This window comes from Enhydra lutris, unplaced genomic scaffold, assembly GCF_002288905.1.
Source record: "Enhydra lutris kenyoni isolate GAN:26980312 unplaced genomic scaffold, ASM228890v2 scaffoldscaffold24, whole genome shotgun sequence".
Classification (NCBI taxonomy): Eukaryota; Metazoa; Chordata; class Mammalia; order Carnivora; family Mustelidae; genus Enhydra; species Enhydra lutris.
The window spans coordinates 13,576,475-13,598,971 of record NW_019154108.1 but is presented as its reverse complement, the minus strand read 5'-3'; the positions used below and the strand labels follow the sequence as shown (position 1 = coordinate 13,598,971).

The following is a 22,497-nucleotide window of genomic DNA, read 5'->3' as shown; positions in this document are numbered from 1 at the left end:
GTCTTAGTTAAGAAGTTTATTTTATGGGTCTCGGAAAAAGATACTAATTGCATTGTTCAATATACAGCACAACGTATTATGCAACATTCAGAGGGATTTTTTTAAATAGTTCATGTAGCGTGAAACTTTCTACATAGTTCACAGAAAAGCTGTTTAGAAGGGGAATCCAGTGAGTACAATTTCTTGCCCTGTCATAGCTCCATTCCAGATAGTCACAGTGATCATTCAGATCTCTGCAAACCTCCCACCCCCTTCCTGAAAGAAGAAACTGGCAGGTTATATTAGGTTCATTTCCCCATTAGCCAGTGTGTGTTGGTGATTGTCTTCTATTAGATCTGAACATAACTTCCCTCTGCACAGAGGCAGCTTCCTGAATGTGCTTCTGCAAGGCCATTCTTTCTGATTGTGTAGGCTTCTTCTGTCTAGAGATAATTTGCCTTCTCTAGTCCTTAGCAAGAAGGATGGGGTTGAGAGCCCTCTGGGTATCCTGGATAACAGTCAGTATCTCATTTCCCTACACATTTTCACCAGCTGGTACCTATTCTGGCTTGTCCACTTTGTCACTTGCCTTGCCTGCCTATGGCACAGTTCTGTGTCTGATACTGTCACCACCTACGTGGAGCGTAGCATGAAGGGGGTTTAGAGTAGTGGAGAAGAGCATATCTAGAGACAGGCTACCTGAATTTGAGTCCCCACTTTAGTACTCACTAGCTGCCCAACCTTGGGCAAGTTGCTTAGCTGTTTCATAATAGTACATTGCTATTGTGAGGAATAAATGAGTGAATGGTGCCTGGCACATGGTTCAGGCATTCTTAAGATAGCTTATATAGGGGTTAGGGTCCAGGCTCCAGATCCAATTGGCCTGGATTCAAATCCTAGTTCTTTCACTTTCCAGCTGCATGGCTTTGAATTAGTTACTCTGTGCGTCAGTTTCTGCAGCTAGAAAATAGAGACAATATTATTCATGAAATTATTGTGAGAAATAAATGGCTAGTAAATACAAAGTGCTTAAATAGTGCCTGACCTGTGAACAATAGTAATCAGTAATATACTCAGTAAATGTTACCTAAAGCCATTGTCCATCAACTCATGTCTGTCCTCAGAGTTATATCTTGTTCTCATGTTATCTTATATTTGACCCCATCCTGCCTATTGAAGCTTGTTTGCATTGTCCTGGAGTTACTGCAAGTGCTCTCAGAGTGAAATTATGATTGTAGAGCCCTTCCCAGAGAGTACTCTGAGAATGCCCTGAAAGGGCAGCATATGATGGCGTATACTAACTACCCTTGGCCTAGCAAGAGACAGATTTCTTATCAGAGGTGGTCAGCAGTCGAACAGACAATATCCAGACAACAGATGTTATCTGTGTTGGACCAGGTGTGTTACAGATAGGATGCCTTAATTCCATAGAAAATTGGACTCTGTGGGGCACCTGGCTGGTGCATTCGGTTGAGCATCTGACTCTTGGTTTCAGCTCGTGTCGTGATCTTGGGGTCATGGGATCAAGCCCTGCTTGGGGCTCCACGCCCAGACTCAGTGGGGAGTCTGCTTGAGGATTCTCTCTTCCTCTTCCACTGCCCATCCCCCCTCAAATTAATATATCTTTAAAAAAGAAAAGAAAGAAAATTCAACTATGTGAGATTTAAGATTTCTGACTCTAAGTTTCTATGATATACGAAAACTAAAATAAGATATTTCCAAAGAAAGGATTAGACGAAATTCATATGCTTCATTTGACAAAGTTCCATAAGGAAATAATGGAGTGCAGAAAAGGGAAAACTCAGCAGTATCCCTTTGTAGTATCATTCCAGTCTCTTAACCTTGCCTCCTCTCTCTTGAACCTTCAATAGTAGGTACTTATTGACCAGTTTAGGTATGAATCATACTTTATGTCATATGTTTGGAGGTATAAACCATAAACCTTTCCCTGCCAGAGAGGACAGTACTGGGAGCATCACTTGGCTGGGAGTCGAGAGGACACCGAGCTGCATTATGGGTGTGGAATGCCACATCTGAGAGAGATTTGAATAAGCAACAGTTCAGCAATATGATATCTGGATGGCATCCAGGAACCAAGGTCCAAGATGCTATCAAGAGTGATGTGGCTTTTCCTGAGCAAAGGTTTCCTGCAACCTAAGAGGATAAGATGCAAACCAGAACCATGCTACTAGAGGTAGAATCCACCGTGTTTCTTGGGGAAGGGGGTAGACTTTAGCAACTTGACTTCAGCTTCCACCACTATTACTGTGCTCTGTCCACCTGAGTGGCCAGATCTCTGCTGTTGTAGAGATTAAGTTGGGGAATGGAGGAATAGAGGAGGCTGGAAATCAGAATCCTCCCGTGTGTTATTTTCCCCATCCAGACATAGTGTATGTGTGTATGTGTGTGTGTGTGTGTGTGTGTGTGTGTGTCTAACATTCATAGAAAATAATCATAGGGTTTTCCCTTCTGTGTATTTTTGTCTTGCTTCTTGAGTTCTTAGAAAGAAACCAAATGGAAGGGATGGGGTGGGGGACTGAAAGTTCCAATGCTTTCATCAATTGGTTGGTTCCTCTGGCAACCAACCCATCCCTAGGTACTTTCCAAAAGTAATTTCATTAATAGTACAAGGAAATCTTCCCAGGAAAGTCCCTATCATCCTCTTCTGACCATTAACACCCTTGGAGCTACTCACTGAACATTGCCTGGCGGCTACCTAGCTTTTCTTTGTATATTTTGTCCCTCATCTAGATTTGAGCGTCCTGAAGCCAGGGACTGGATTTTACTTTATAACACCCTCGGTACCTAAAAAAAATTTTTACTTGACAGTGTAGGGGCCCAGGGCATGTTGCCCCCCAAATGTGCCATGATGGCATGTTGATTACTTTGAATTAAAACTACTGAAGGAACAGCCAGTGCAAGGACACTTTGACCTTCCTCTGTCCTGAGGAAAATGGGAAATAAATCTCCTTTGTGGAAGGTACCCTCGCGGTACCAAGAGGTAGAGAGATAGGGAGTCCTTATCACCAGAAATACAGAATTTAGAGCCTAAGAAGGCCATATAAACAAACCCTGTTACTTTTTACTCATTTACTACCTCAGCCCACATTCTGTTTAGAATTTCATACTAATTGAAGCTCCTGACCGTAAGTTTTCTTTTTCCTGTCTACTCCTCACAAATTTATTGTCTCTTCGACTAAGAAGTATAAAAACTTCTTGCTGTGGTCATTTCCGTAGGTTTCAATTTCCTTAGGTCTCAATTTCATTACCCTCCATGTGTACATGATTAAAATTTGGGTTTTTTTTTCTTCTCCTGTTAATCTGTCTCATGTATATTTCATTTTTAGACCAGATGAAAGAAACTTGAAGATTACAGAAAAATTTTTACTCCTGGACAACAGTTCATTTCATACAGAGTCACTGGCATCTAACACAACAAATGCTTTTAGGTGACCGTGACTACTAGGAAAATGGCCAGCTCCATTATTGCAAAATTGTAAAATTTAATTTATATCAGAAGTTAAATCAGGCCCTTTCTCCCTCTGAAATGTAAATAAACACACTTTATTTTATTTATTTATTTTTATTTTATTTAAAATTAATTAGCTAACATGTAGTACATCATTAGTTTCAGATGTTGCATTCAATAATTCCTCAGTTGCATATAACACCCAGCACTCACCGCATCATGTGCCCTACTTGATGCCCATCACCCAGTTACCCCATCGCCCCCCCGCCAGCAACGCTCAGTTTGTTTCATATAGTTAAGAGTCTCTTGTGGTCTTTCTCCCTCTCTGATGACTTCCCACTCAGTTTTCCCTACCCTCCTCTATGATCCTCCACACTATTTCTTATATTCCAGTTATGAGTGAAACCAAATGATAAATTGTCTTTCTCTGATTGACTTATTTCACTCAGCATATATCCTCCAGTTCCATCCACACTGAAGTAAAGGGTAAGTATTCATCCTTTCTGATGGCTGAGTAATAGTCCATTGTATAAATATACCACATCTTCTTTATCCATTCATCTGTCCTTGGACATCTGGGCTCTTTCCACAGTTTGGCTATTGTGGACATTGTTGCTATAAACATTGGGGTGCATGTGCCCCTTCAGATCACTACATTTGTATCTTTGGAGTAAATGCCTACTAGTGCAGTTTCTGGGTTATAGGGTAGCCCTATTTTTAACTTCTTGAGGAAACTCTATACTGTTTTCCACAGTGGCTGCATGGACTTGCATTCCCATCAGCAGTGTAAGAAGATTCCCCTTACTCTGCATCCTTGCCAACATTTGTTGTTGCCTGACTTGTTAATTTCAGCCATCCTAACTGGTGTAAGGTGGTATCTCGTTGTGGTTTTGATTTATATTTCCCTGATGGCAAGTGACGTGGAGCATTTTTTCAATGTGTCTGCTGCCATTTGTATGTCTTCTCTGGAGAAGTGTCTGTTCATGTCTTCTGCCCATTTCCTGACTGGGCTATTTGTTTTTTGGGTGTTGAGTTTGATAAGTGCTTTATAGATCTTTAATGATTTTCTTTTCTTTCTTTCTTTCTTTTTTTTTTTTTTTTTTAGATTTTATTTATTTAGTTATTTGTCAGAGAGAGGAGAGAGAATGAGAGACAGAGCACAGCAGGGAGAGTGGCAGACAGAGGGAGAGCCGGCTTCCCACTGAGCAAGGAGCCACATGGGGGACTCGAACTCAGAATCCTGGGATCACCACCCGAGCTGAAGACAGACACTTAACCAACTGAGCCACAGAGGCATCCCAAGTGCTTTATAGATCTTGAATACTAGCCCTTTATCTGACATGTCATTTGAAATATCTTCTCCCATTTCATAGGTTGCCTTTTAGTTTTGTTGACTATTTCCTTTGCTGTGCAAAAGCTTTTTATCTTGATGAAGTCCCAATAGTTCATTTTTGCTTTTGTTTCCCTTTCCTTTGGAGATAAGTCTAGCAAGAGGTTGCTGTGGCTGAGGTTGAAGAGGTTGCTGCCTGTGTTCTCCTCTAAGATTTTGATGTATTCCTGTCTCACATTTAGGGCTTTCATCCATTTTGAGCATTTCTTTGTGTATGGTGTAAGAAAATGCTCCAGTTTCATTCTTCTACATGTGGTTGTCCAATTTTCCCAACACCAATTGTTGAAGAGAATGTCCTTTTTTCATTGGATGTTCTTTCCTGCTTTGTTGAAGATTAGTTGACCATAGAGTTGAGGGTCCATTTCTGGGTTCTGTTCTGTTCCACTAATCTACTTGTTGGTTTTTGTGCCAGTACCATACTGTCTTGTTGATCACAGCTTTGTAATAGAGCTTGAAGTCAGGCATTGTGAAGCCACCAGCTTTGTTTTTCTTTTTCATCAGTCCTCTGGCTATTCGGGGTCCTTTCTAGTTCCATACAAATTTTAGGACTAATTGTTCCAGTTCTGTGAAAAATGGTATTTTTCAATGGTATTTTGATAGAAATTGCATTGAATGTGTATATTGCTCTGGGCAGCATAGACATTTTAACAATATTTATTCTTCTAATCCATGAGCATGGAATGTTTTTCTATTCTTTGTGTCTTCCTCAATTTCTTTCATAAGGGTTTTATAGTTTCTAAAGTACAGGCCCTTTACCTCTTTGGTTAGGCTTATTCCTAGGTATCTTATGGTTTTTGGTGCAAATGTACATGGGATTGACTCCTTAATTTCTGATTCTTCTGTGTTAGTGTATATGTATACAACTCATTTCTTTTTTTAATTTAAATTCAATTAACCAAATACAATATGAGTTTCAGATGTAGTGTTCAGTAATTTATCAGTTGTGTATAACACTCTGTGCTCATCATATCATGTGCCCTCCTAAATGCCCATCATCCAATTACCCCATCCCTCCAAAATGCAACTGCTTTCTGTGTATTAATTTTATATCCTGCCATGTTGCTGAATTCCTGTATGACTTCTAGCACTTTTGTGGTGGAATCTTTGGGGTTTTCCACATAAAGTGTCATGTCATCTGCAAAGAGAGAGACTTTGACTTCTTTGCCACTTTGAATGCCTTTTATTTCTTTTTGTTGTCTCATTGCTGAGACTGGGACTTCTAGTACTATGTTGAACAACAGTGGTGAGAGTGGGCATCCCTGACCTTAGGGGAAAAACTCACAGGTTTTCCCTTTTGAGAATGATATTCACTGTGGGTTTTTTGTAGATGGCTTTTAGGATACTGAGGTATATTCCCTTTATCCCTATATTGTGGAGAGTTTTAATCAAGAAAGATTGCTGTATTTTGTCAAATACTTTTTCTGCATCAATTGAGAGGATCTTATGGTTCTTGTCCTTTTTTTTCTTAATGTGATGTATCATGTTGATTGATTTGCAAATATTGAACCACCATTGTAGCCCAGGAATAAATTCCACTTGGTCATGGTGAATAATCCTTTTAATGTACTGTTGGATCCTATTGGCTAATATCTTGGTGAGAATTTTGGCATCCATGTTCATCGGTGATATTGGATATAATTCTCCTTTCTGGTGGGGTCTTTGTCTGGCTCTGGGTTCAAGGTAATGCTGGTCTCATAGAACGAGTCTGGACGTTTTCCTTTCATTTCTTTTTTTTTTTTTTTTAACAGTTTCAGAAAAATAGGTATTAGTTCTTTAAATGTTTTGTAGAAATCCCCTGGGAAGCCACCCAGCCCTGGGCTCTTATTTGTTGGAGATGTTTGATTACTGCTTCAATTTCCTTGCTGGTTATGGGTCTGTTCAGGTTTTCTATTTCTTCTTGTTTCTGTTTTGGTAATTTATAAGCTTCTAGAAATGCATCCATTTCTTCCAGATTGCCTATTTTGTTGGCATATAGTTGCTCATAGAATGTCCTTAAAATTGTTTGTATATCCTTGGTGTTAGTCATGATCTCTCCTCTTTCATTCATGATTTTACTAATTTGGGTCCTTCTTTCTTTTTGATAAGTCTAGTTAGGCATTTATCAATCTTATTCTTTCAAAGGACCAGCTTCTAGTTTCATTGATCTGTTCCACTGTTCTTTTGGTTTCTCTTCCATTGATTTCTGCTCTAATCTTTATTATTTCTCTTCTCTTGCTAGGTTTAGGTTTTATTTGCTATTCTTTCTCCAGCTCCTTTAGGTGGAGGTTAGCTTGTGTATTTAAGACTTTCCTAATTTTTTGAGAAAGGCTTGTATTGCTGTGTACTTCCCTCTTGGGAATGCCTTTGCTGTATCCCGAAGGTTTTGAACAATTGTGTTTTCATTTTCATTTGTTTACATGAATATTTTAAACTTTTCTTTAATTTCCTGGTTGACCCATTCATTCTTTAGTAGGATGCTCTTTAACCTCCAAGTATTTGAGTTCCTTCCAAATTTCCTCTTGGGATTGGGTTCCATTTCCAAAGCATTGTGGTCTAAAAATATGCAGGGAATAATTCCAGTCTTTGGTACTTGGTGAGACCTGATTTGTGACCCACTATGCAATCTATTCTGGAGAATGTTCCATGTGCACTTGAGAAGAATGTGTATTCTGTTGCTTTAGATTGGAATGGTCTGTATATATCTGTGAAGTCCATCTGGTCCAGTGTGTCATTCAAAGCCCTTGTTTCCTTGTTGATCTCCTGCTTAGATTATCTGTCCATTGCTGTGAATGGGTGTTAAAGTCTCCAATATTATTGTATTATTATCAATGTGTTTCTTCAATTTTATTATTAATTGGTTTATATAATTGGCTGCTCCCAAGTTAGGAGCATAAATATTTATAATTGTTAGATCTTCTTGTTGGATAGACCCTGTAAGTATGATATAGTGTCTCTCTTCAATCCTTACTAGAGTCTTTGGTTTAAAATCCAATTTGTTTGTTATAAGGATTGCTATCCCAGCTTTTCTTGGATGTCCATTAAAATGATTAATTGTCCTCCACCCCCCTCACTTTTCAACCTGGAGGTGACTTTGGGTCTAAAATGAGTCTCTTATAGACAGCATATTGATGGGTCTTGCTTTTTTTATCTAGTCTGATACCCTGTGTCTTTTTTTTTTTTTAAGATTTTATTTATTTATTTGACAGATAGAGATCACAAGTAGGCAGAGAGGCAGGCAGAGAGAGAGAGGAGGAAGCAGGCTCCCCGCAGAGCAGAGAGCCCAACGTGGGGCTCGATCCCAGGACCCTGGGACCATGACCTGAGCCGAAGGCAGGGGCTTTAACCCACTGAGCCACCCAGGCGTCCACCCTGTGTCTTTTGATTGGAGCATTTAACCCATTTACATTCTGAATAACTATTGAAAGATATAAATTTAGTGCCACTGCACTATCTGTAAAGTCACTGTTTCTATATATTGTCTCTATTCCTTTGTGGTATATGTTCCTTTTAGGCTCTCTCTTTGTTTACAGGATCCCCTTTAATATCTCTTGCAGGGCTGGTTTGGGGATCACAAATTCTTTTAGTTTCTGTTTGTCCTGGAAGCTCTTAATCTCTCCCATTCTGAATGACTGCCTTGCTGGATAAAGTATTCTTAGCTGCACTTTTTTCTCATTTAGTATCCTGAATATATCACACCAGCCCTTTCTGGCCTGCCAGGTCTCTGTGGATAGGTCTGCTGCCAGTCTAATGTTCCTACCCTTGAGCTTGTTTCAGGCTACCCTCAGGATTTTCTCTTTGTCTCTGAAATTGGCAAGCTTCATTGTTATTTGTTGAGGTGTTGATCTATTTTTATTGATTTCGAGTGGGGGCTCTCTGTACCTCCTGGACTTGAATGCCTGTTTCCTTCTGCAGATTAGGTTAGTGCTCAGCTGTGATTTACTCAAATATACCTTGTGTCCCTCTCTCTCTTTCTTCTTCCTCTGGGACCCAATTCTAATACTGTTTTTGTTTTGTTTTATTTTTTGTTTTTGTTTGGTTTTGTTTTTTAAAGATTTTATTTATTTGACAGAGAGAAACACAGTGAGAGAGGGAACAGAAGCAGGGGGAGTTGGAGAGGGAGAAGCAGGCTTCCCACCGAGTGGGGAGCCCGATGCAGGGCTTGATCCCAGGACCCTGGGATCATGACCCGAGCCAAAGGTAGACACCCAATGACTGAGCCACCCAGGTGCCCCTAATATTGTTTCATTTTATGGTATTGCTGATTTCCTGAAGCCTGCCCTCACGGTCCATTAATTGTTTTTCCTCTCTTTTCCTCAGCTTCCTTGCTTTTCATCAACTTGTCTCCTGTGTCAATGACTCTCTCTTCTGCCTCATTTACCCTAACTGTTAGACCATCCATTTTAGACTGCATCTCAGTTAAAGCATTTTTTAATTTCAGGTTGATTAGATTTTATTTCTGCACTAAGAGATTCTCTAGTGTATTCCATGCTTTTTTCAAGCCCAGCTAGTAACCTTATAATCGTTATTCTGAATTCAATTTCTGACATTTTATTTATATCCATATCAATTAGATCTTTGGAAGAGAGTATTACTTCTGGTTCTTTCTTTTGCTATGAACATCTCCTTCTAATCATTTTGTCCAGACGAGAATAGATGACAAAGAGTACAAAGTCAAAAATATCAACCACAACCCCAGCGAAATACACACTAGACAAATCTGAAGAGGTCAGAACCAAAAAAGAAAGGAAAAAAAAAGTAAAAAAGAGAGAATATAATCTCACAGGTGGACAAAATAGGGTGATCCACTTTGTCCTGGGTGTATTTTGGTCTGTTTGTTAGAAGACACTAAATCCCAAAATTATAAAGAAAGAAAAACTTATATATATATGTATGTGTGTATATATCCATATCTATATATGTCTATGTCTAATTTACATATAATTGAATACAGTGAAAGGGAGCCAAAAATGAAGAGTATATCTATAAAATGTAAATGTAAAAAAGGAAAATTTAAAAAGTCTTAAAAACAGAATTGATAAAATAAGAAACTAGTTAAATACGGAAAAAAAGGAAAAAGAAAAAACATTTTGAACTGAAAGACTAAAGACTCATGAGAAAAAGCCCTTGAATTCTACCTACTACTTTCCTCTAGCACAGGAGTTTTTCAGTCCGGAGTGATCAGTAAACGGATCTTTGCCTGATGTTCCTGCTGGTCTTCTGGGGGACCCGCCTGCTGCACTGACTCTCCGGTGTCTTTTCCTGGGTGGAGTTGCATTGCCCCTTGCTGGGCTGCTTTGGATTTCTCTATGTGGTTTTGTTCCCTGAAGGTTCCCCCCCCCCACAGCTGTAGAGGATTTTTTTAAAAAAGTGAAAGTGGTGGCACCCCATCTCCAGTCCCAGAAGTGAATGATTGCTGCCCCCTCTCTTCAGTGCCCCTCAGGAAAAGGCAGTCAGTCCCTTTTGTGTGGACCACGCCGCAGTCCTGTGGTGCATATCCGCAGGGATCCTCCCAGGTAGGGGAGCAGAGTCTTACTAGGGTCCAGGGGGTCACAAGGCCTCTACTTGGGAAGCCGTTGCCTGATTCTACACACACCTGCGCTGCTCCTCTGGAAGGAGCTGGGTCTCCCAGGGGTTGTTGCTTGCTGGCCCCTGCTTGGAGAGCGGTCTCCCGATCACGTCCCAGTTCCTGGTTTATGGCCACCCCTAGCTGAGAGGCCACTGTGGGCCTCACTAATTGTAGCCGGTTTCCTCACTCTAATGCTTGGGAACTCTGTGACACTCAGGCCCCCCTGTTCTTTCTGTGGCCCTGGGGATCCTAAGACCACACTGTCGCACCAAGGATTCCTCCCCACTTCGCCACCTGAGTACCTTTCAGGCAGGGACATCTCTCACAGGAGCAGACCTCTAAGAGTTCCAATTTTGCACTCTGGGGCTATAGCACTTTCCAGTAGCCGGCTTACAGAGGCTCCCACCTCCCGCCATTTAATTTCTGATATATCCCCTCCGATTCACATCTCTGCACCCCCACCTTGCAAAAAGTGGTCCCTTTTCTATTTATAGAATTGCAGCAATTCTTTTCTTAGATCGGTTGAGTTCACAGGTGTTCAGACTGATTTGACAGATAACTAGCTGAATTCAAGAGACCAGATGAAACCCGGGTTCCCTGTTCTTTTGCCATCTTCCCTTTCCCTCCTAAACATGCTTTAAATTCAATTTCACATATTTGGCCATGATTGTGCATGCCTGGTATTTTATCTTATAACCTTAGTGTAGGAATGAAATAAGACCTTGGTAAGGTTTGAAGTGAGTAGCTATCAGGGAGGGGAAAATTTCCCCTTACCGTCTTAGTTCAGAATAGTAAAATATTAAGACAACATAAGACAGATTAAGAGGAGAAAACATTAATTAATGTACACATGGGGAATCCAGGTAAATATGAGAGATTTCAAAGACAGACAAACTGAGGCATATATGTCATCCTGAATTAAGGAGAAGTGGGTAGGGGTCTAGTAATTCAAAAGAAAGGAAGTAATTCACAGGAAGATGAAACAGAGCAAATGTCTGGTGAACAGATGTTTTCTGGGCCATACAGAAATAATGGGACACAGGAATTTTAACAAATAAACTTAGCGAGGTTCCTCCCTCTTTACCACACCTAGTCCATTTTATAATGTAGTTGTCAATGGTGATTGTTCCCTTTCTGGAGCAGGTCCTCTACCTAAATTCTTTTAGAAAGTTAGGGGTGTGAAAATGAGTAAAAAGGAAACCTCAAGGTGCCTAGGTGGCTCAGTTGGTTGAGCGACTGCCTTCGGCTTGGGTCGTGATCCTGGAGTCCCAGGATCAAGTCCCTCATTAGGCTCCCTGCTCAGCGGGGTGTCTGCTTCTCCCTCTAACCCTCCCCCTTCTCATTCTCTCTCTCCCTCTCTCTCAAATAAATAAATAAAATCTTAAAAAAAAAAAAAGAAAAAAGGAAACCTCATTTTAAATGGAGTCTTGAAACTCTCATGGGGGTGGCGGAGGAGTGGGGAGCTCTCTCACATCCTTGCAGCCTGCATAACCAGTAGGGAAAAAAGAAGAAAAGAATCACCTTGACAAGGGAGGACATCTTCCACCTAGGTATTTATCTCTTGATTTTAAGACAAAGAAGAAAGATCCCTCTGTGCCCCAGCAACAACACGCTAATTACTGCTTCCAGCCAGTTAGAGACCTCCACAACCCCAAACTCTATTTCTTCTCCAATGAACTTTTGTTCAAAACAACCCTCCCCAATTTCCTTCTAAAACCTAATAAAAGCTAACCTTCCCTTTGTTTCTTTGGATTTGCCTAGGGTTCACCATAGCTTGCTTGCCCTGAATTGCAGTTCCTCTGCTATTTCCAAATAAAGTAACTGGCCATTTTATTTGTAAGGTTGACAGAGGGAAGGTCAATGGTTCTTCCTGTGCCTTTTAGGTCTTGATTGTTTTTAACTTAAATTAATCCACATGCCAAAGCAGCACATCCTGGGGTGGCCTCCCCTGAACCTCAACAGCTTTTTCCTCTAAGACTTTCTTAGAAGTTTCACATATTAAATGCTGAGCTGGTGGTTGTGGAGAGTTAGTAGCTGAGTGGCAAGAAATCCATAAAGGGAGGAAACAACGTAAATTAGAATAAGGATAAACAATAGAACAGGGGCACCTGGTTGGCTCAGTGGGTTAAGCCTCTGCCTTTGGCTCAGGTCATGATCTCAAGGTCCTAGGATCGAGACCCGCATCGGGCTCTCTGCTCAGCAGGGAGCCTGCTCCCCCCCACCCCTTGTCTGCTGCTCTGCCTACTTGTGATACTTCTCTCTGTCAAATAAATAAATAAAATCTTTAAAAAAAATAGAAAAGAACAAATTGAAGCACATTACCCATACCCCCATTAGACCCGTCTCCTACTCCTGGGAGTAGGTTGGTCCCATATAGTGGGTAAACTTAATTTATCTGAAGAAAATTACTAATCCTTTCTTTTAACAGATTTGTTAGACATAGAAGTGACATTTTTCACCCATGATTACAAATTCCTTCCTGTTGAGCTAAAGAAACACGGTTTGGGTTGGCAGTTTTCACTCCCCTACAGTCCTCCTTTGAAATTCCCCCAAGAAGTTTCATTGTCCAGAAGTCGAACTGGTAGATTGTTTCATCTCATCGAACTAACTAGCCTCTTAGTCCTGACAATAGGTCAGTTGAGTTCAGTTCATTTCAGGAGGTTATCTTGCAGATGGCCTACCAAAGCTAGGCCTGTATGGTACAAACAATCAGGTATTAAGTAAGAGGCATTTCTGTGGGAGCAAAGAAAAGCAATTGTTAATGGTTGGAGTAAATTTTAAACCTGTCTCTGAGTTCTGAGGGTAGCCAGTTGAAAGGATTTCTAGATGTCCGCCTCGAAGCATTTCTAGATGGAGTGAGGGCAGACATGGGTAATCTGATAGACTTTCCTTGTTTGCAGTTTGGGTGTCTCTGGTCATTTCTCTGAGTGGCCCTCACACCAGTGGGCAACAAGGATTGTCCATACATGAACTGTTGTGGTGATTCCCTTGAAGTTTATATGTCAAGTTGTCCAACTTCAGTTTGCATGGCTTTGGGAAAAGCACAGTTTTAGTTCTTAATGATTCTAAGACAAGATGGTAGGAGAAAAATTAGAAATGTGAGTGTGGAGATTTGTAGCTAGAAGACTTTAGGATCCAGTCCAGTTTATAATGAATAATATTAGCTTCTAATATCCACAAAGCTTTGTTATTGAAACATAATTTTTCTCTTTATAAATACTGTCATTTCTATAAAAGATAGTCAAATTAAGACTAATCTGTTTGCAAAATAAGTCTACTTTAATAAACTTGGCCTGATTACATAAAGGCAGCAAGAGTAGCAACTGATCATTTGGGGTCCTTTGAATCCTTTGAATTTGCTTGCTGGAACTATTCATCTTTTTAATTTATTTATTAATAATAATACTTAGATTGCTTATGAAAATTTCATGAGACATTAAAGCAGTTAGCCATCATCTTAAGTTACTTACTTTTTGCTGACAAATTTGGTAACAAAGATAACATGATCTTATTTGACTTTTAGTAAACCGAAGTAGAAAAGTATCGTACTTAATGCCAATAACTCAAAAGACACATCTCTCTCTGTATATAGTTTTTAGCATCCGCATCATACTTTTCTCCTCTTTTTTAACTGAAGTGTAATTAACATAAAATGTTATATTAGTTTCAGGCGTACAATGTAGTGAGTTGACAATTCTACATATTACTCAGTGCTCATCACAGTAAGTGTACCCTTAATCCCCTTCACCGATTTCACCCATCCCCCCACTTACCTTCCCTCTGGTAACCATCAGTGTTCTGTGTTTAAGAGTCTGTGTTTTTGTTCGTCTCTTTTTTTCTGTTTGTTCATTTGTTTTGTTTCTTAACTTCCACATGAGTGAATTCATATGGCATTTGTCTTTGTCTGACTGACTTATTCCACTGTCATACCCTCTAGGCCCATCCATGTCATTGCAAATGGCAAGAAAAATTCCTTTTATGGCTGAATAATATTCCGCTACATATATTGTATGTTATTTAATATTCCATTGTATATATGTAACATATGTATCACATCTTCTTTATCCATTCATCTATGGATGGACACTTGGGTTGCTTCGATATCTTTGCTATCGTAAATAATATTGCAGCAAACATAGGAGTGCATATATATTTTCAAATTAGTGTTTTCATTTTCTTTGGGTAAATACCCAGTAGTGTGATTCCTGGATCATATGTTGGTTCTATCTTTAATTTTTTTTTAAAGATTTTATTTATTTATTTGACAGAGAGAGATCACAAGTAGGCAGAGAGGCAGGCAGAGAAGAGAGAAAGGAGGAAGCAGGCTCCCCGCTGAGCAGAGAGCCCAATGTGGGGCTCCATCCCAGGACCCTGAGATCATGACCTGAGCCGAAGGCAGAGCCTTAACCCACTGAGCCACCCAGGTGCCCCTATTTTTAATTTTTGACCAACTTCCATACTGTTTCCACAGTGGCTGCATCAGTTTACATTCCCACCAACGGTACATGAAGGGACTTTTCTTTCACACCTCACCAGTGCTTTTTGTTTCTCATAATTCTGATTTGAGCCATTCTGACAAGGTGAGGTAATATCTCATTGTAGTTTTGATTTGCATTTCACTAATGATGAGTGATGTTGAACAAGTTTTCATGTATCTGTTGGCTGTGTGTATTTCTTATATTAATTAAATCAACAAATTTAAACTTAGCTTTTATTTACTGAAAATTTTCCTAGATCACATGAACTTGAAAAACTGGTTAGCTTCTATTATATTTTTTGAGATTTAGAAATGCTTGAATGTGTAAGTGCTTAATTTTAGGCCAATCAAATAGAGCTCTCTTGCAAATTAATTTTGGTAATACTATCTGGAGGTAGAAAAATATATTTATAATGTATAAAACTGAGGTTTTTATAGCTTTCCATTTTAAAATTTGAGCATGAAACAGGTATAACAATACAAAACTCACTAGTTTGTAAGTTAAGTTTATCTGCTTGGATAGCTAAAGATTTTTACTGGTAATATTTGTAGAGAAGGCACGTGATTTATATTTGTCCTTGACAAGTAATCTTATAGAAGCTATGGAGCACTTCGTGTTCTTTAAAAGGTCCCTAACCCTGTCCCCCATTTAGTCTTAGGGTTGGCGTTGTTTCAGATGCCTCCTGGGTATTTATATTGGAAATACAAGGTAAGATTCATATCTTGAAAGGACAGAGAAAAAATGTAAGTTCCCAAGAAAGACTGGTTTTTGAAGGCCAATAATTTTGCAAGCCTTATGAGAAAAATAGGGGAAGTGTTAGAACTGGTGAGAAGGAATAGATGAACTTTGCATTGCCTCTAGAACTGCATTTTTTTATTTAGCAAAGATTGGTAATATAAGGATAATTGCTCTTCATTTTTTCCCCCAAGGAATTGGGTTGGAGCATAAATGATAACCAGGGGTTGATCTGCCCATCCAGTTATGTTAGCTCCCGCTTGCTTTATTTTTCTGGATTGTTAAAAAGAAAACCACAGGCCCAAAATGGTATTACGTAGGTTAAGTCCCCAAGTCAGTAAACCAAGGCTTAATACCTATCCTAACCTGACAACAGTTTCAATGTTCCAGAATCTTTAACCAGTCAACATGGGAATTTCCCGGTCAGCACTAAGAAGTTTACTTAGGAGGGTGACCTTGCCTAAAACAATGGATTCTTTGCTAATAATTTCCTTTTTTCAACTCCCTCTCTCCCTTTAAAAGCCTTTTACCTTTTCTGTAGCCCTTTCGAGCTCCCCTCTACTTGCTAAATCAGACTCTGCCTGATTCATGAATCGATTAAATGAAGCCAGTTATACCTTCAAAAATTTCCTCAGTTGAATTTTTGTTAATTAACAGGTTGGTGGCAGTGATGGGACCCAAAGTGAACTTGTGGCAGCGTCTGGGGACAACAAGAAAAACAGGTGTGGTACCTGAGAATACTTTGAGTTGACTTTCTCACATTTCCAAGGGCTATGGATAAGTCCGTCTTGATTCTGAGCTCTGCTCTTTGTGTGTTGAAGATCCCTGTCTAATTGGCTTTCCTTTACTGGGCGGGTCAGCTTGAGCTGACATGATTATGCCTGGAGCCAACTGAACTGGCATATTTGCATTACGCCTGGAGCCAGCTGGAGCCCAGTTGAGTTGGCTACTCTGCCAACAGAGCTGACAGGTCAGCCTAGAGCTCAGGAGAGCTAGCAGTTTTGCTTATAGACTGACTCAGCTGGAGAAAGGTCTCCCCAGACCTTTCAGGCCATAGGTCCCCCCGGGGAAAAACCTTAGCAAGGTTCCATGGGAATTGATGGTATGTGCACAGGCCCTTCTTGTGGTCAAGGTGAAGAAACATCTATCTCTGGGTAACTGCCAATACTTTAAGGTGCACATGTTTGTTTGTCTTGTTTGGTGGAGATAAAGGCTACTGCTAGAGGGGATCTCAGAGGCCAAAAAGCCACAAAAACTGTGGGCATGGGTCAACCATTTAAAGGCTGCTAGAGCTCTAGGCACCTCAAGAAGACTCCAGTGATAGGATAAGTGGGTCACAGAATGGGTTAAACTGACACTAGGTCACCTGCCAACCTCAAGAAAATTTCAGCGCAGTGAGGTAAACTGTCAAACACAATCCCCAAATCCAGTGGCATGTTCCTTTTAAGTATTACTTCGGCTCTAAGAAACCCAAAGCCTTAGCTAATGGGATCCTTGGATCCTAGGGTCAAGTGTGCCACCTTTCAGCATATCTTATGTCTAAGAACTATAGCCCTGGAAGTTGTAGATATGTAGCAAAAACAGCAAATCTTACTAAGCCTGTTTCGTATCCTGAGGAACTTCGATCAGTAACCATCAGGTTGAGAACTCCAAAATAAGCGTGGACCAAAATGTCAGTTAACCAACTTAAAAAAAGTACTGGTGTAACAGAGTTCATCATTGCTTACTTATTAGCTTTCACTAGAAATTAAGGTTTCTAAGAGCTAAAAAATTCTAACAAGAGAAACATACTCCATGCAAAAGAAGTAAGATGTGTATTTTTGGTTAAAATAAATAAGAGGGATAGGGTGGCTGGGTGATGGACATTGGGGTGGGTATGTGCTATGGTGAGTGCTATGAAATGTGTAAGCCTGATGATTCACAGACCTGTACCCCTGGGGCAAATAATACATTATATGTTAATAAAAATAATTTTTAAAAAATAATAAATAAGAGGGATGGGAATACATTTTAGCTGAGGGAGAAGAAAGTAATTCTGTCCAAAGTGAGGCTGGTTATTTTAAGATGGAAACCTCAGGACAAAATCTGAATGTAAAAAAGAAAGTTGCCAGAAGTTTATGAAAAAGGAATCCTTGGAAAGGAACTTTATGGGTGGTCAGGACTAAGATTAAAATGAGTACGTTTTAATATCAAAAGTAAGTTGGTACAAAATTAAAATTTGGTTTTCTCTACATTAAAAGGATAAAGAGTTTTTTTGGTTTTGTTTTGTTTGTAGATTTTTGGTCTGTTTAAGTCTTTTTGACCTGGACCATTCCAAAAGATTTACTGAACTAAGTAGGCTCATTTGATGTGTCAAATTATGTAGGAAGCATTGCCAAATTAGAAGTAATACTAAGTTTTCTTTATGTTGTATTTGTAAGATTTGGGTACGTGTGACAAGTACATTCTGCTTCTACAAACAATGGCCCCTCACAGAGAGACTCTTCCCATCCTGATGTCCTTGTAACATAGCAACAGTCCGCTCCTGAAATTGCGAAATTGAACAATGGCTGTAAATTAAACAGTCAGGGCTATGGGAAAACCAAGACAGCTGCTGGGTTTTTCCCAGGTCCCTGGCAAATCCCATTTTTTTTGGGGGGGGGGTTGCATTCCTTTACCCACCATGAGGCATTTAAGATGACTCAAACTATAGACGTTGGTGGGGAGACTTGTATAAAATTGCAAGAACAGTCCATGAGCAATGTCCAACTTGTCAGGTCCATAATCCTAAAAAAATTGTTTTTGTCTCCAGAGGCCTCAGACATCTTCCCTTTGGACCCTCCAAGCACCTACAGCTGGACTTCATTCATCTGCCACTTCATATGGGCGATCAATATGTTCTTGTTACTCTTTGTATGTTTTTCCAAGTGGGTTAAAGCCTCTCCCCATGGCAAGTCTGATGCCTTTACAATGGGTTTAAAAAAACAAAAACTGTTTAAAAAATGTACTTCCCACTTGGGGTACACCTATGATCTCTAATGATCGGGGCACCCACTTCACTGGGCAAATCACACCAGCCTTAACGAAAACCTTGCAAGCTTCTTAAAATTCTACCACTGTACTACTTTCTGCTGACCTGGTTGTCTCATGAAAGCATGACGAGCTGTTATAAGTCTCTAATGTCTATCATCCACAGGTTAAAGAAGGCTCCCTGGTTTCCCAATTCAAAGGATTCTGTTGGTCACAGTTTAGAGCCTGATGATGAGGTATTCTGAAAATATTATCAAAGAAAGACAGCCCTTGAGCCCCATTGAAAGAGACTTTACCAAGTGCCCCTGATGACCAATACTGCTGCAAAAGGAGAAGGCATTGAGCCTTGGGTACACACGTCACAGCTGAAGGAGGTCCCCCTGATCCCTCCATAGATGCTGGAGATCTCCAAATCAAATTGGCAAGGAAGAGAAGTAGCTGGCATTGAGGTAAACTGTTTCTGCCCAAGACGGCGGATCAAGACTTCATACTTGAACTAAAATGAAACCCTTTCTCTTTTTCCTTTCCTTGACTCTGGCATTGGCCAGAAGAATAATGCTCTCATTTGTATTTCCCAGGCCATAGCTAAAGGAGTGACCTCTGGAACTGAACGCAACCTTTTATTTCAGGGAAGGAGAAAATCTAACTATGCCTCTAAATGTTTACAAGCTAAAGAAGACATCTCATTGGTCAGTTCCCCAAATTTACATCATGGAGTTAGAAAGGAGCCACTAGAAGGGTTTTAGTACTTTTGGCAGGTCCCTACTTCTCTGGTTAGGGATAAATGTAAATTAAGGCTATAATCAGGAACTTTTCCTTGATTCTTAAAGGTATTGCAAAATCTGCTGCGAAAGCAATACTGACCAACTTTTTTCTTACAGATTCCAGGACCACAGATCTTAGACATAAAACAAACAGGTGTGCCAGAAGATGGTGCATTTAATCGTTTGGTTCTTAATGATAGGGTTTTAGAATACAGGTGAGGTTTGGTGGGGTGGAGTCAGGAGTCAATGACCAAGAAAGAATTCTTGAGATGTCTTTGGTGTAAAAAGGTGGTTTTATTAAAGCACGGGGATAGGACTCGTGGGCAGAAAGAGCTGCTGCACAGGTGTTGTGAGGGGCAGCTGATTGTATACTATGCGGGGCGGGGGGATCTTGGAATCCTTTTTCCAAGATGAAAACAAAAACAGAAATTAGACTTGGAACAAAAATTAAAACTCCACATCCGACATAAATTCCTCCTACTTAATGATGAGGGAGCAGAAAGCAAGCTGAGGACAAGGCAGAAGCTGACTCCCCACGAGGAGGAATTTATGTCGGATGTGGAGTTTTAAATTTTTTAATTTTTGTTCCAAGTCTAATTTCTGTTTTTGTTTTTGTTTTTGTTCTCATCTTGGAAAAAGGATTCCAAGATTTCCCTTGGAAAAAGGATGTTATATACTTTTGTATCTACTTCTGAATTTGGTCTTTGCATAGATGCCATTAAGACAATTCTTTAGGATGAGAGCCCTGTTAAATTTTTCAAACATCAAAGTTTCTCTGATTCAGAAGATCCATTGTCGGGGCGCCTGGGTGGCTCAGTGGTTAAGCCTCTGCCTTTGGCTCAGGTCATGATCTCAGGGTCCTGGGATGGAGCCCCACATCCAGCTCTCTACTCAGCAGGGAGCCTGCTTCCCCCTCTCTCTGCCTGCTGCTCTGCCTACTTGTGATCTCTCTCTGTCAAATAAATAAATAAAATCTTAAAACAAAACAAAACAAAAAAGAATATCCATTGTCTGGTCATTGATGAGGAGGATCTATTCATCTCAACAGTGAGTCAAACCTAAGCCAAGGACACAAGAGGCATCTCACAAGAGAGTGTAAAATATGCTGCTCTCACAAGATCTAGAGAGTTCATTTACAAAGATAGACTATAAAAGTAAAGGCCTTTGTTGTTTATTTTTATGACCAATAAAAATACGCTCTCTGGTCTTCACCATTGGGAGGGTGCACTTCCTAGGGTCTACCTGGTGGCCAGTTGGGGTTCCAAGACATGCTCTTTGGCTGGCTGTGTCAGCAGTCAGAGGAGTTTGTTGTAAGGGGCCCAGAACATAAGGGGCCTTGTTTTCTCAAATTTTGTTGCTTGTTAGTGCCAGAAAAGTCCCATTTCAGTAGCACCTGCCTGGTGTCACAGATTAGTGATCTGTGACCGGAGATGTTTCATGTTTTCACAACAGCATCTTTCTTGTCTGTGCAACAACAAAGGCCTTTGCTATCACCTCCCCCCCACCACCAAAAAAAAACCTCTTTAACAACTAGCTGCCTGTTATAATTTCCCTTTCTTCATGAGATTTGCAGAGAGTACTTCTGCCTGATCTCTAGGCCCAGGAAATACAGTTTCCTTATGTAAATACTGAATGTCAGGAAGTGAATTTAGCAAAAGTGCCCAGGGAGAGCAACAGGGCTTGCTTTGCTATCGCTTATAATTCAACTCCTCCTACTTCCCAGGGCTCGGAATCAAGCTCTGCCGGTTTCGGGCATTCCTGTACCAGGTCCTTTGTGCACGTATCCTGGACCGCCAGGGCAAAGAATTCATGTCCCCAGGATAGCAGCAGATCTTTTAAATTATAAAATCCTTTTACTTCTGCCCTTGGAGTGATGTGAAAATGTTGGGGTTCGGTAGTGAACAGTCAAGAAAGAAATCTTGAGGTGTCTTTGGTGCAAAAGGTGTGGTTTTATGAAAGCTCAGAAACAGGACCAGCAGGCAGAGAGAGCAGCTCTGGGGTCATGAGGAGTGGCTGATCGTAACTCTCAAGCTGGGGGGAGTGGTGTAGGGATGGTGAAGTCTCTACGGAATTTGGGGGCAAGGTTTCCAGCACCTTGAGGGGCTTGCTGTTGTTAGGACAAGGTCATTTACTACTGTTTAGTAAAACCTTAGTCATGAGACCCTCCAGGTGTATATCAGTGGGCCATATGCTTGGAGGATGATTTCTAACATGTATCTTGGGGTTGGGGGGAGAGATAAAGGAAGTTTCCAAAGGGATTTCCATATGTTAAAGAAGATCAATAGGATCCTGCAGTTTGTGCTAATGCTAAGCTAAGGCTGCCTTTTACCCTGATCAAAGTATTAACATGGGGGCAGTTGAGTTCCTAGAGGAATGTCGGTCACTCTCAAGGACTGGTCAATGGGTTGTAAGTTGGAAGGAAATTTAATTTTTTCTTTTGCCTTTGTTCTCCACATCCTACCAAATTTAGAGATGAGTTAGAAAGATTAGTGGTAATTTACAACCCCACTCACAGAGACCTAGACCGGCTATGAAGGGGTGTTCTTCCTACCCAGGATTATAGGATGGTGAGGAGACAAGCTAGATGGTCCCTGGAGAAAACCCCCTCACAGAGGAAGCTTTTCCCAGGCCGTCCTGCACATATACCAGGAAACAGCTCAGCTGGAGGCTCGCATGGGAGCTCTGTTACAGGTGTTCTCCCTCAAAGTAAATTGGTCTGAGTTTGAACCATGTACTTAGAAAGAAGAGCGCATAAAAGCCTTTGTTGAATGTTTTATATAAACTTTTCAAAGGCAGACTTTATTAAATCCAGAAGCCCTGGGACATAGGAACCTTTAATTTCTGCTTTAGTGGGATATTTTCTCCTTGATATCAAATAACAAATCCACATGGTCGGTTGGTCAGGGCAGCCACTAGGCATAAAAACGGAGGCAGCTACTTAATTCTTTGAAAAGAGCAGGAAAGCAGGATTAAAAAAGAACTCAGCAACAATTCTTGCTTTGCAACTTGAGTCTTTGGAAAGGTGAGAGCGTGACTGAGAGTAATTCAAGGCCCATTCAGAGTTCTCCCTGTTCGCCTCCAGGCAATCATAGATATTGCAAGAATCCAGGTCACTGGAAGAGAAATTG

At 40.5% G+C, this 22,497-nt stretch overlaps 1 protein-coding gene across 6 annotated transcripts in view; it reads left to right on the top strand.

Moving 5' to 3' along the window:
* The window catches only part of LOC111150873 (spermatogenesis associated 45), a 38,194-nt gene that overhangs the window by 1,208 nt on the left and 14,489 nt on the right, over positions 1-22,497 (top strand). Inside the window, exons 2-5 of one of the 6 annotated variants that reach the window (XM_022508533.1) lie at positions 14,855-14,963; positions 15,514-15,569; positions 16,254-16,318; positions 18,772-19,294. The gene's annotated coding sequence lies outside the window, so the exon portion shown is untranslated. Of the gene's footprint in view, positions 1-14,854; positions 14,964-15,513; positions 15,570-16,253; positions 16,319-18,435; positions 19,295-22,497 lie in introns of those variants that run through there. The other 5 variants (XM_022508536.1, XM_022508534.1, XM_022508535.1 and 2 more) reach the window with 5 other exon arrangements.